Here is a 12,920-nt window from a genome sequence, read left to right on the forward strand (position 1 = left end):
TGTTTGCACGTTCAGTAAGCTACTCAAAATGTAGGACGCGCAAGGAAAATGTCACGACGAAAAGTAAAAAAAAAAATCTATTTACGTTCGTTCAAACATGTCCAACGTTGTATAGCATCAATCTTTAGGGCCTTTATAACGTGAAACTTTAGTAATATTCCAACCGGACTCATGCATTGTCTTGAAAAACGTTTTGGCACAGAGCTACCTCTCGCGTGAATGCGCACCAATGAACTAACATCCTTCCCTGGGTAACCAACTTCCCAGCCTTCTCACTCGGTCTCTGTTCATCATAGACGCCTCAAACAAATTTCTAAAGACTGTTGACATCTAGTGGAAGCCATAGGAAGTGCAAAATGAATCCTTAGTCACTGTGTGTTCGATTGGCAATGACTTGAAAAACCTACAGGCACCAGATTTTTCATTTCCTGGTTGTATTTTTCTCAGGTTTTTGCCTGCAATATGAGTTCTGTTATACTCACAGACACCATTCAAACAGTTTTAGAAACTTCAAAGTGTTTTCTATCCAAATCTACTAATAATATGCAAATTCTAGTTTCTGGGACAGAGTAGTAACCTGTTTAATCCAACCACAGTGTCCGATTTCAAAAAGGCTTTACGGCAAAAGCAAACCATGCTATTATCTGAGGACAGCACCCCAAACAAACAAAGTCACATAATCAGAATTCAACCCGCCAGGCACAACACAAAAGTCAGAAATAACATACACTGCTCAAAAAAATAAAGGGAACACTTAAACAACACAATGTAACTACAAGTCAATCACACTTCGGTGACACACAGACCACTTCTCAGTTCCTATGCTTCCTGGCTGATGTTTTGGTCACTTTTGAATGCTGGCGGTGCTTTCATTCTAGTGGTAGCATGAGACGGAGTCTACAACCCACACAAGTAGCTCAGGTAGTGCAGCTCATCCAGGATGGCACATCAATGCGAGCTGTGGCAAGAAGGTTTGCTGTGTCTGTCAGTGTAGTGTCCAGAGCATGGAGGCGCTACCAGGAGACAGGCCAGTACATCAGGAGACGTGGAGGAGGCCGTAGGAGGGCAACAACTGAATCCAATTGAGCACATCTGGGACATCATGTCTCGCTCCATCCACCAACGCCACGTTGCACCACAGACTGTCCAGGAGTTGGCGGATGCTTTAGTCCAGTTCTGGGAGGAGATCCCTCAGGAGACCATCCGCCACCTCATCAGGAGCATGCCCAGGCATTGTAGGGAGGTCATACAGGCACGTGGAGGCCACACACACTACTGAGCCTCATTTTGACTTGTTTTAAGGACATTACCTCAAAGTATTACAAGTTAGATCAAATCAAAATCAAATCAAATTTATTTATATAGCCCTTCTCACATCAGCTGATATCACAAAGTGCTGTACAGAAACCCAGCCTAAAACCCCAAACAGCAAGCAATGCAGGTGTAGAAGCACGGTGGCTAGGAAAAACTCCCTAGAAAGGCCAAAACCTAGAGAGGAACCAGGCTATGAGGGGTGGCCAGTCCTCTTCTGGCTGTGCCGGGTGGAGATTATAACAGCACATGGCCTAGATGTTCAAATGTTCATAAATTACCAGCAATGTCAAATAATAATAATCATAGTAGTTGTCGAGGGTGCAACAAGTCAGTAACACAAGAGTAAGTGTCAGTTGGCTTTTTCATAGCCAATCTTTGAGAGTATCTCTACCGCTCCTGCTGTCTCTAGAGAGTTGAAAACAGCAGGTCTGGGACAGGTAGCACGTCCGGTGAATAGGTCAGGGTTCCAGCAGGTCTGGGACAACAGGTCTGGGACAGGTAGCACGTCCGGTGAACAGGTCAGGGTTCCATAGCTGCAGGCAGAACAGTTGGAACTGGAGCAGCAGCACGGCCAGGTGAACTGGGGACAGCAAGGAGTCATCAAGCCAGGTAGTCCTGAGGCATGGTCCTAGGCCTCAGGTCCTCCGAGAGAGAGATAGAAAGAAAGAAAAAGAGAGAATTAGAGAGAGCATATTTAAATTCACACAGGACACCGGAAAAGACAAGAGAAATACTCCAGATGTGACAGACTGACCCTAGCCCCCCGACACAAACTACTGCAGCATAAATACTGGGGCTGAGACAGGAGGGGTCAGGAGACACTGTGGCCCCATCCGATGAAACCCCCGGACTGGGCCAAACCGGTAGGATATAACCCCACCCACTTTGCCAAAGCACAGCCTCCACACCACTGGATCAGCCTGTAGTGTGGTTTTCTACTTTAATTTTGAGTGTGACTCCAAATCCAGACCTCCATGGGTTGATAAATTAGATTTCCATAGATTATTTTTCTGTGATTTTACTGCCAGCACATTCAACTATGTAAAGAAAAAAGTATTTAATAAGATTATTTCATTCATTCAGATCTAAGATGTGTTATTTTAGTGTTCCCTTTATTTTTTTTGAGCAGTGTATAATGCATGCCTTACCTTTGAAGATCTTCTTCTGTTGGCACTCCAATAAGTCCCATAATCATCACAAATGGTCCTTTTGTTCAATTAATTTCGTCATTATATTTCCAAAATATCAATTTATTTGGCTCGTTTGATCCAGAAAAACACCGGTTCCAACTCACGCCACATGACTACAAAATATCTCATAAGTTACCTGTAGTCTTTGTCCAAACATTTCAAACAACTTTCCTAAAATAACTTTAGGTATTTTTTAATCTGGTTACTACTCCTGCCCAGTAACTAGAATATGCATATAATTATTGGCTTTGGATAGAAAACACCCTAAAGTTTCTAAAACTGTTTGAATAGTGTCTGTGAGTATAACAGAACTCATATGGCAGGCCAAAACCTGAGAAGATTTCATGCAGGAAGTGGCCTGTCTGAGAAGTAGTGTTTCATCTTGGCTCTTTTTATTGAAGACTCAGGACCTGTGCAATAACGTGACACTTCCTACGGCTTCCATAGGCTCTCAGAGCCCGGGAAAAAGCTGAACGATATCGAGGCAGGCTCTGGCTGAAACACTTTATCGCTTTTGGCAAGTGGCCACTCAGAGTACTATGGGCTTAGGCGCGTGCCCGCGTCGACCGAATGCTTTCTTTTCCTTTGTCTGTTTACCTAAACGCAGATTCCCGGTCGGAATATTATCGCTTTTTTATGAGAAAAATGGCATAAAAATTGATTTTAAACAGCGGTTGACATGCTTCGAAGTACGGTAATTCTAAGCATTTCTAAGGTATTTGAATAACGCGCCACAGGATTCAACTGGCTGTTGAGTAGGTGGGACGCAACCTAGCCCATAGAGGTTAATACACACTGCAATATATAAAACGGGACCTGAGACTAAGCAGACTGGTGCGCCATAGCCAATCAGAGCTACAGTAGACCTTTATGCATGTCACGGCTGTCGAAAAGATCGGACCAAAGTGCAGCGTGTGTTTAGTTCCACATATTTATTTAATCCGTGAAAACCTAGGGGAGCGTCGCTGGAGGCTCCGGACCGGGGAGCGTCGCTGGAGGCTCCGGACCGGGGAGCGTCGCTGGAGGCTCCGGACCGGAGAGCGTCGCTGGAGGCTCCGGATGGTTATTTGAGCCTAGCAAGGGCGGAGCGCTGGCACAGGACAAACTGGGCTGTGCTGGTGAACGAGGGGTACCGTGCGAAGAGCAGGCGCAGGATAACCTGGGCCGAAGAGACGCACTGGAGACCAGATACGCTGAGCCGGCACACTTCTTCCTGGCTGCCGGCCAACTCTAGCATGGCAACGGTGAGGAGCTTGCACCGAGCGCTCCGGGCTGTGAGTGCGCTCTGGCGATAGTGCGCATCACCGCATAACCTCTGGACGGGCTCCGTCCCGTATGCGGGACAGACATCCAGCGAAAAATCCTATCGTCATTAGCATAACGAAATGTAATATATATTTTTTCAAATATAGGACTATGTTATATCGTTTTATAGATACACCTCTCCTGAATCGAACCACGTTGTCCGATTTCAAAAAGGCTTTACAACAAAAGCAAAACATTAGATTATGTTAGAGGAGTGTATCGTAAAAGTAGCCACATAGCCATTTTCCGACCAACCACATGCATCACAAATAACCAAAAAACAGCTAAATGCAGCACTAAACTTTGACAATCTTCATCAGATGACACTCCTAGGACATCATGTTACACAATACATGCATTATTTTGTTCGATAAAGTTCATATTTATATATAAAAACAGCATTTTACATCGGCGCGTGATGTTGACTAACTGGTCAGCGCCATCTTGGAACAATCGCATATCAAATCTACTCTTGTATACTATTGTCAATAATCCCTTACATACATGAAGGGAACATTTCGGCAATTGCTGTATGATTACTGAAAAAGTCCATATTGCAAATGTACGGTCCCTTACTAGACATCCGCGGACGGCGTTGGGCCGTGCACCAGAGCCGGATCTTCCGGGAAGTCATCGAACGGAGTTTCTCGGACATTCGGTTTCCGTTTAAATTTTTTTTCACATTTTGGTCATTTCTCACCTGTCCCGGATTATATCACAGGAGGGCGAATGGAATCATATTGCAAATGTAACAAACATCACCAATCACGACGTGGCCTTTTCTCCTAAACGGAAATGACTTCGAAGATGAAACTTGGTGAGCATTGGTTTGGCATAATGGGCAGTTGGCCCCGAACAAGATGGAGTCGAGGCCTCAACGCTTTTTGAGTTAAGGCCATTTTTCTGGGATTAAAAGTCAAAAATTAAAACAGAGCGCTAATTTGACCGCTTCACGTCAAAGTACATGAGCCTACGGTGTCAGGAAATAAAGAACCAGACATTTATCTATCGTCATTTAACCTGTTGGGGCTAGGGGGCAGTATTAGCACGGCCGTTTAAAAAACGTACCCGATTTAAACTGGTTACTACTCTTGCCCAGAAACGAAAATATGCAAACAGTTTTAGAAACTTTTGAGTGTTTTCTATCCAAATCTACTAATTATATGCATATTCTAGTTTCTGGGCAAAAAATGTACCCGATTTAATCTGGTTACTAATCCTACCCAGTAACTAGAATATGCATATACTTATTACATATGGATAGAAAACACCCTAAATTTTCTAAAACTGTTTGAATGGTGTCTGTGAGTATAACCTGTTAGGGCTAGGGGGCAGCATTGACACGGCTGGATAAAAAACATACCCGATTTAATCTGGTTACCACTCCTACTCAGTAACTAGAATATGCATATACTTATTACATATGGATAGAAAACACCCTAAATTTTCTAAAACTGTTTGAATGGTGTCTGTGAGTATAACAGAACTCAAATGGCAGGTCAAAACCTGAGAGATTCCTTTACAGGAAGTGGCCTGTCTGACCATTTCTGGAACTTCTTTGCCATCTCTATCATTTACTAAGGATCTCTGCTCTAACGTGACACTTCCCACGTCTTCCATAGGCTCTCAGAGCCCGGGAAAAAAGAGAATGTCGTCATTCCAGCCCCAGGCTGAAACACATTATCGCCTTTCTCAAGTGGCCCATCAAGAGACACTAGCTTATGCGCGTGACCCCGACCGCCCCCGCCTTTGGGATTTTTTCCTCTGTTTGCCGAAAAGGAGATTCCCTGTCGGAATATTATCGCTTTTCTACGAAAAAAATGACGTAAAAATTGATTTTAAACAGCGGTTGACATGCTTCGACGTACGGCAATGGAATACTTTGAATTTTATTGTCAGGAATTGCGCCAAGCGCGCGACACTTCTTTATTATTTCGGATAGTGTCTGGAACGCACAAACAAAACGCCGCTATTCGGATATAACGATGGATTATTTTGGACCAAACCAACATTTGTTATTGAAGTAGACGTCCTGGGTGTGCATTCTGACGAAGACAACAAAAGGTAATGACATTTTTATAATAGTAAATATGATTATGGTGAGTGCTAAACTTGCCGGGTGTCTAAATAGCGAGCCCGTGATGCCTGGGCTATGTACTTAGAATATTGCAAAATGTGCTTTCACCAAAAAGCTATTTTAAAATCGGACATATCGAGTGCATAGAGGAGGTCTGTATCTATAATTCTTAAAATAATTGTTATGCTTTTTGTGAACGTTTATCGTGAGTAATTTAGTAAAATGTTAGCGAATTCCCCGTAAGTTTGCGGGGGGTATGCTAGTTCTGAACGTCACATGCTAATGTAAAAAGCTGGTTTTTGATATAAATATGAACTTGATTGAACAAAACATGCATGTATTGTATAACATAATGTCCTAGGGTTGTCATCTGATGAAGATCATCAAAGGTGAGTGCTGCATTTAGCTGTCTTCTGGGATACAGACCTCCTCTATGCACTCGATATGTCCGATTTTAAAATAGCTTTTTGGTGAAAGCACATTTTGCAATATTCTAAGTACATAGCCCAGGCATCATGGGCTCGCTATTTAGACACCCGGCAAGTTTAGCACTCACCATAGTCATATTTACTATTATAAAAGTTTGATTACCTTTTGTTGTCTTCGTCAGAATGCACACCCAGGACTGCTACTTCAATAACAAATGTTGGTTTGGTCCAAAATAATCCATCGTTATATCCGAATAGCGGCGTTTTGTTCGTGCGTTCCAGACACTATCCGAAATAATAAAGAAGTGTCGCGCGCATGGCGCAATTCGTGACAATAAAATTCCAAATATTCCATTACCGTACTTCGAAGCATGTCAACCGCTGTTTAAAATCAATTTTTATGACATTTTTCTCGTAGAAAAGCGATAATATTCCGACAGGGAATCTCCTTTTCGGCAAACAGAGGAAAAAATCCCAAAGGCGGGGGCGGTCGGGGTCACGCGCATAAGCCCAGTGTCCCTTGATCGGCCACTTGAGAAAGGCGATAATGTGTTTCAGCCTGGGGCTGGAATGACGACATTCTGTTTTTTCCCGGGCTCTGAGCGCCCATGGACGACGTGGGAAGTGTCACGTTAGAGCAGAGATCCTTAGTAAATGATAGAGATGGAAAAGAAGTTCAAGAAATGGTCAGACATGCCACTTCCTGTAAAGGAATCTCTCAGGTTTTGACCTGCCATTTGAGTTCTGTTATACTCACAGACACCATTCAAACAGTTTTAGAAAATTAAGGGTGTTTTCTATCCATATGTAATAAGTATATGCATATTCTAGTTACTGGGTAGGAGTGGTAACCAGATTAAATCGGGTATGTTTTTTATCCAGCCGTGTCAATACTGCCCCCTAGCCCTAACAGGTTAATCAATTATTTGGTGACGTGAATATATTTAGTATTGTTTTATCTAAAAAGTATGACTTTTTCCATTTTTTTCCTCCATGTTTTACAATTTTTATTTTTATGAAATTCACCGAGGAGGATGGTCCTCCCCTTCCTCCTCTGAGGAGCCTCCACTGACTGAGTATACAAAACATTAAAAACATTTTATTTCCATGACATAGACTGACCAGGTGACTCCAGGTGAAAACTATGATCCCTTATTGATGTCACTTGTTAAATCCACTTCAATCCATGTAAATTAAGCAGAGGAGTAAGGATAACAAAGGATTTTTAAGCCTTAAGACAATTTAGACATGATTGTGTATGTGTGCCATTCAGAGGGTGAATGGGTAAGACAAAAGATTGAAGTGCCTTTGTGTCAAGAACTGCAATGCTGCTGGATTTTTCATGCCAACTTGACACAGCTGTGGGAAGCTTTGGAGTCAACATGGGCCAGCATCCCTGTGGTACGCTTTTGGCGCCTTATGGAGTTCATGCCCCGTCGAATTGAGGCTGTTCTGATGGAAACTCAATATTAGGAAGGTGTTTTTGGTATACTCATTGTAAATACACAGTTATTCTTGTCATGTAAAATGTGGAACTGGCATGCTAACAACAGTTCATTATCAAATGAAAAGTGTCAATGTGATGCAAAGTATGCTTTCCCAGATCAACACTAATTTGGGGAACAACCCCCTTGAGATCTGTCAACATTATATTCTTTCTCCCTGAATGGAATGCTTGGGGATATATGTTGTGATGGGGTTGATGATGGATAATTTGCCCTCTGTGCAGGTCAAAAAGTGAACTGCTCAATCCAACATTACAAACTGTGACTAGACTTGGGTTAGGCTACCCCAAGGGTAATTAACTAACAAGCATGTTTCTGTATTCTTACAACGAGTAGAACATCATTCAAAATGGAGCTAATATTTTCAAAATGATTTCACATAAATCCCCTAACAGTTAACCATCCTGTTGTCCTCATATCTGTATACACCCTGTGTGCTCCAGGTCAAACTGACCCGCCTTTACTAAACCCCCAATGAGCACATGTGTGACAGTATGCAGTGGAATAGAGAAGAGGTTAAGGTGGGATTCACACTGCCTTTCATCTCACACACAGGGAAAGCCTCTTATGGGATCTATCTGCAGAGCCAAGTGAATGGGGATGGCAACTCTGCTGCCTCAGTCAGAGCTGAAGACACCACTGACCCCTCATCCAGCTCACCTTCACGGTAACTCCAACAGAACCAAGCTCTCAGGAGTTCCTCTATCTCGACAGAGCCATTTCTCACAGTAGTGACTCCTTTTTGGTATCCTTTCAACTGCATGAAAAAAACGCAATTTCCAAATGCCTGAAGGTGTCATGTTGATCTGTACAAACAATAGTCCGCAAGTGTTAACACCATGGGACCACGCAGCCATCATACCGCTCAGGAAGGAGATGCGTTCTGTCTCCTAGAGAGGAATGTACTTTGGTGTGAAAAGTGCAAATCGATCCCAGAACAACAGCAAAGGACCTTGTGAAGATGCTGGAGGAAACAGGTACAAAGTATCTATATCCAAAGTAAAATGAGTCCTATATCGACAGAACCTGAAAGGACGCTCAGCAAGGAAGAAGCCACAGCTCCAAAACCGCCATAAGAATGCCTGACTACAGTTTGCAACTGCACATGGGGACAAAGATCGTACTTTTTGGAGAAATGTCCTCTGGTCTGATGAAACAAATATAGAACCTTTTGGCCATAATGACCATCGTTATGTTTGGAGAAAAAAGGGGGACGCTTGCAAGGCGAAGAACACCATCCCAGCTGTGAAGCACAGGGGTGGCAGCATCATGTTGTGGGGGCTCTTTGCTGCTGGAGAGACTGGTGCACTTCACAAAATAGATGGCATCATGAGGCAGGAAAATTATGTGCATATATTGAAGCAACATCTAAAGACATCAGTCAGGAAGTTAAAGCTTGGTCACAAATGTGTCTTCCAAATGGACAATGACCCCAAGCATACTTCCAAAGTTGCGCCAAAATGGATTACGGACAACAAAGTCAAGGTTTTGGAGTGGCCATCACAAAGAACTGACCTCAATCCTATAGAAAATATGTGGGCAGAACTGAAAAAGCATGTGCGAGCAAGGAGGTCTACAAACCTGATTCAGTTACTTCAGCTCTGTCAAGAGAAATGGGCCAAAATTCACCCAATTGTGGGAAGCTTGTGGAAGGCTACCGTTTCGGAAAAAAACATTTTTCTCCCATTTAGGTTCGTTCAAACATGTCAAACGTTGTATAACATAAATCTTCAGTGCGTTTTTCAACAAGAGAGCCAATAAGATTCGAGGGGGACGATTGCATTGTGTTTCAAAATGTTTCGAAAGGGAGGGTAACCAGGGGCGCCGGCGTCATAATGGTGATGGCCCTCTCCGTGTGATCACGTTCCACAGCGTCTTATTCATTCAGTTTTAACAGTAGAAGGCTCAAACCACTTTGTGAAGACTGGGGACATCTAGTGGAAGCAATAGGAAGTGCTCAATGAACCATAGCTCACGGTGTGATTAATAGGCAACGTGATGAAGTTGAGTTCGCAATTCAGAATTCCACTTCCTGTTTCCATCTGTCTCGGGGTTTTGACTGCCATATGAGTTTTGTTATACTCACAGACACCATTCAAACAGTTTTAGAAACTTTAGGGTGTTTTCTATCCACAAGTATTAATTATATGCATATCCTAGCTTCTGAGTTTGAGTAGGAGGCCATTTAAAATGGGCATGAATTTTTTTCAAAAATCGCTTTAGCGCCCCCTATCCTAGGGGATCGCCAAGAGGTTAATGGGACAATTGATAACTGCAACATTCAAAGTAGGGTAAAATAAAAACCTAAAATTCAATTTATCATTATTGTGATAATTCAGTCAATTTATCATGCGAGATTATGGATTTTTGTTAATATCACCTAGCTCTAGCTGATAAGCAATATTGATTCCCAAATGCGGCTTAGACAGTAGTCTACTGGTGATTTATGAACCAGCGCCTGGAGATGCAGAGGGGACTTTCAAATCCACGTTATCTACTCTATTCAGCCAATGCAGTTTGATTGATAATTACTGGATACAGACAGCAACCTCCAGCCAAGGTATTCAACTGACTTGTTTAGCTGAAGCAGCAAGTCACACAAAAGTAATGAGAAACTATCAACCAGAGATCCATTTCAATGTAAGTTAGAGTTATTACATTTTTTTAATTATGCTTTCTATTGCTCTGTGAACCTCAAGAACCCAGTTCTTGTTTTGTTTCTCCATCCATGTGCAACCAATGCCTATTCAGACTACACTCCCGGGTTTGAACCAATACCTCATGGTACTGTCAATAATTATGCCTTTCATTTACATGCAGAGCCTGATACCTATACATGTGGGTCCATAGCTCTGGAAAAGCTCTGCTACAACCCAATTCCTTTACCCCCTGAACATGTTCTCTGTGCCTGTGCCTGCCGCCACTGAATTGACATTTCAGCCCTTTGATGAGGAAACCCTTGGCCGTCCACAGTGTGTCCTCCATAACAACACTGTTGTTAACAAGAAGTCTGAGGGGGAGGGATACGGCTTCACCCAACTCAAGGTTTTTCAATCTGAGTGTAAATGTCTTCTAATTTCATATTTCATTAGAAGTATGACAAGATTGATGAAACCGGGCACATCAATCTGCCATATTCTCTAGAATATACAATACACACTAACTGATTGCTGTTCACCAAAATATTCACTGGTTCTTCATTTTTGTGAAATGTTGCCTGTAATACATGTTGCTATCACAGATGATGACATTGATTTGGTCGTCGATGTGACGGGGAGAGGGGTGGGCCTGGAAACAGGAGACAAAGAGGTGTGAGATGGGTTTGATCCTAGACACATGAAAATTGGGATGTGTACGGAGGGTACGGGGCAACAGAAGACGAACAGCAGAGGGGCTAATGAACTTGATAAACCGGGGGGAAAGTTTGCGGGACTCCACCCAGAGGAGAAGATCGCGGGTGGACTGCCATACCCTCTGCCCAGGACGATACCGGAGAGCAGGGGTCCGGTGGCGGTCCACTTGTCTTCAATATCTGGAGGTGGTCTTGAGAAGAGCCGACCGGGCTGTCTTCCAGGTACGACAGGGGTGGACAAACATCTGAGCTGAGGGTATGCCGACCCAGGGAACAATCAAAGGGTGAGAGAACCATGGCAGAGCAAGGAAGGGTGTTGCGGGCATATTCAACCCACACTAGTTGCTGGCTCCAGGTGGTGGGGTTGGCAGAGACCAGGCAGCAGAGAGTCATCTCCAGGTCTTGGTCAGCTCGCTCCAACTGGCCGTTGGACTGGGGGTGGAACCCGGAGGACAGGCTGGACGACGACCCAATGAGTGTGCAGAACACCTTCCATAACCGGTACGAGAACTGAGGACCCTGGTCGGAGACCATGTCCACTGGGAGTCCATGGACCCAGAAAGCGTGCTGCACCATGAGCTGGGACATCTCTTTGGCAGAGGGTAGCTTGGGGAGAGGAATGAAGTGGGCGGCTTTGGAAAACCGGTCCACTACTGTCAGGATGGCGGTGTTGCCATCAGACTGGGAGAGACCCGTGACAAATTCCAGGGAGATGTGAGACTAGGAACGGTGAGGAACAGGCAGAGGTTGAAGGAGACCAGCCGGAGCTTGCCGGTGAGTCGTGTTCTGCAGATCGTGCATGCAGCGACGAATGCAGAGCTGTCAGGAACCATGGTAGGCCACCAAAAGCAATTCTCACAATTCCCCACATCGTAGTTCCTCTCTGTGGCGATGTGAGAAGAAGGCACAGGGATGTAACTTGAGGTCCAAGGCAGAATGCTGGGACATGACAGCCTCACACCAACATTCGAAGCATTGGCCTCCACCACGAACTGGCGGGACAGGTCAGGGTGAACCAAGATGGGAGCTGTGGGGAAACATTTTTTGAGATCCTGGAATGACTGGTAAGCAACTGGGGACCACGTGAACGGAACCTTGCGAGAGGTGAGTGCAGCCAGGGGGAAGCCAGGGTGCTGTAACCCCGGATAAAGCGGTGATAAAAGTTGGTGAATCCCAGGAAACATTGCAGTTACACTCTGGACTTAGGCTGGGGACAATCCACCACTGCTCTCACCTTCCTGGGATACATCTGTACACCCCCTGCAGTGATGATGTAACCCAGGAAGGGGATGGTTGAGCGATGGAATTTTTACTTCTCTGCTTTCACCAAAATCTGTTTCTCCAGGAGGCGTTGGAGAACCTGTCGGATGTGGAGCACGTGTTCTTGGGCGGAGTGGGAGAAAATGAGGATGTCGTCGAGGTAGACATAAGCAAACCTGTTCAACATGTCGCGGAGAACATAATTCACCAGAGCCTGGAACACAGCAGGAGTGTTAGTAAGGCCACATGGCATGACCAGATACTCGTAGTGACCACTGGCCATGTTGAAGGCAGTCTTCCGCTCGTCCCCTTCCCGTATCTGCACAAGGTGGTAGGCATTCCATGGCACCCTGGAGCAGCTTGAAGGCCGAGGAGATGAGTGGTAATGGGTAGCGGTTCTTCACCGTGATGTTGTTGAGGCCCCGGTAGTCGACGCACGGGTGCAGGGTTTTGTCCTTCTACACAAAGGAGAACCCTGTGCCGGTGGGG

The 12,920-nt window shown here is 44.5% G+C and overlaps 1 pseudogene; it reads right to left on the reverse strand.

Annotated features, from left to right (window-relative positions):
- Window positions 1–12,684, reverse strand: part of LOC145879456 (uncharacterized) — a 51,882-nt pseudogene extending 39,198 nt beyond the window's left edge.
- Window positions 12,685–12,920: the final 236 nt, after the last annotated feature.

The sequence above is a fragment of the Salmo salar genome, chromosome 05, assembly GCF_965601325.2.
Source record: "Salmo salar chromosome 05, fSalSal1, whole genome shotgun sequence".
Lineage (NCBI taxonomy): Eukaryota > Metazoa > Chordata > Actinopteri > Salmoniformes > Salmonidae > Salmo > Salmo salar.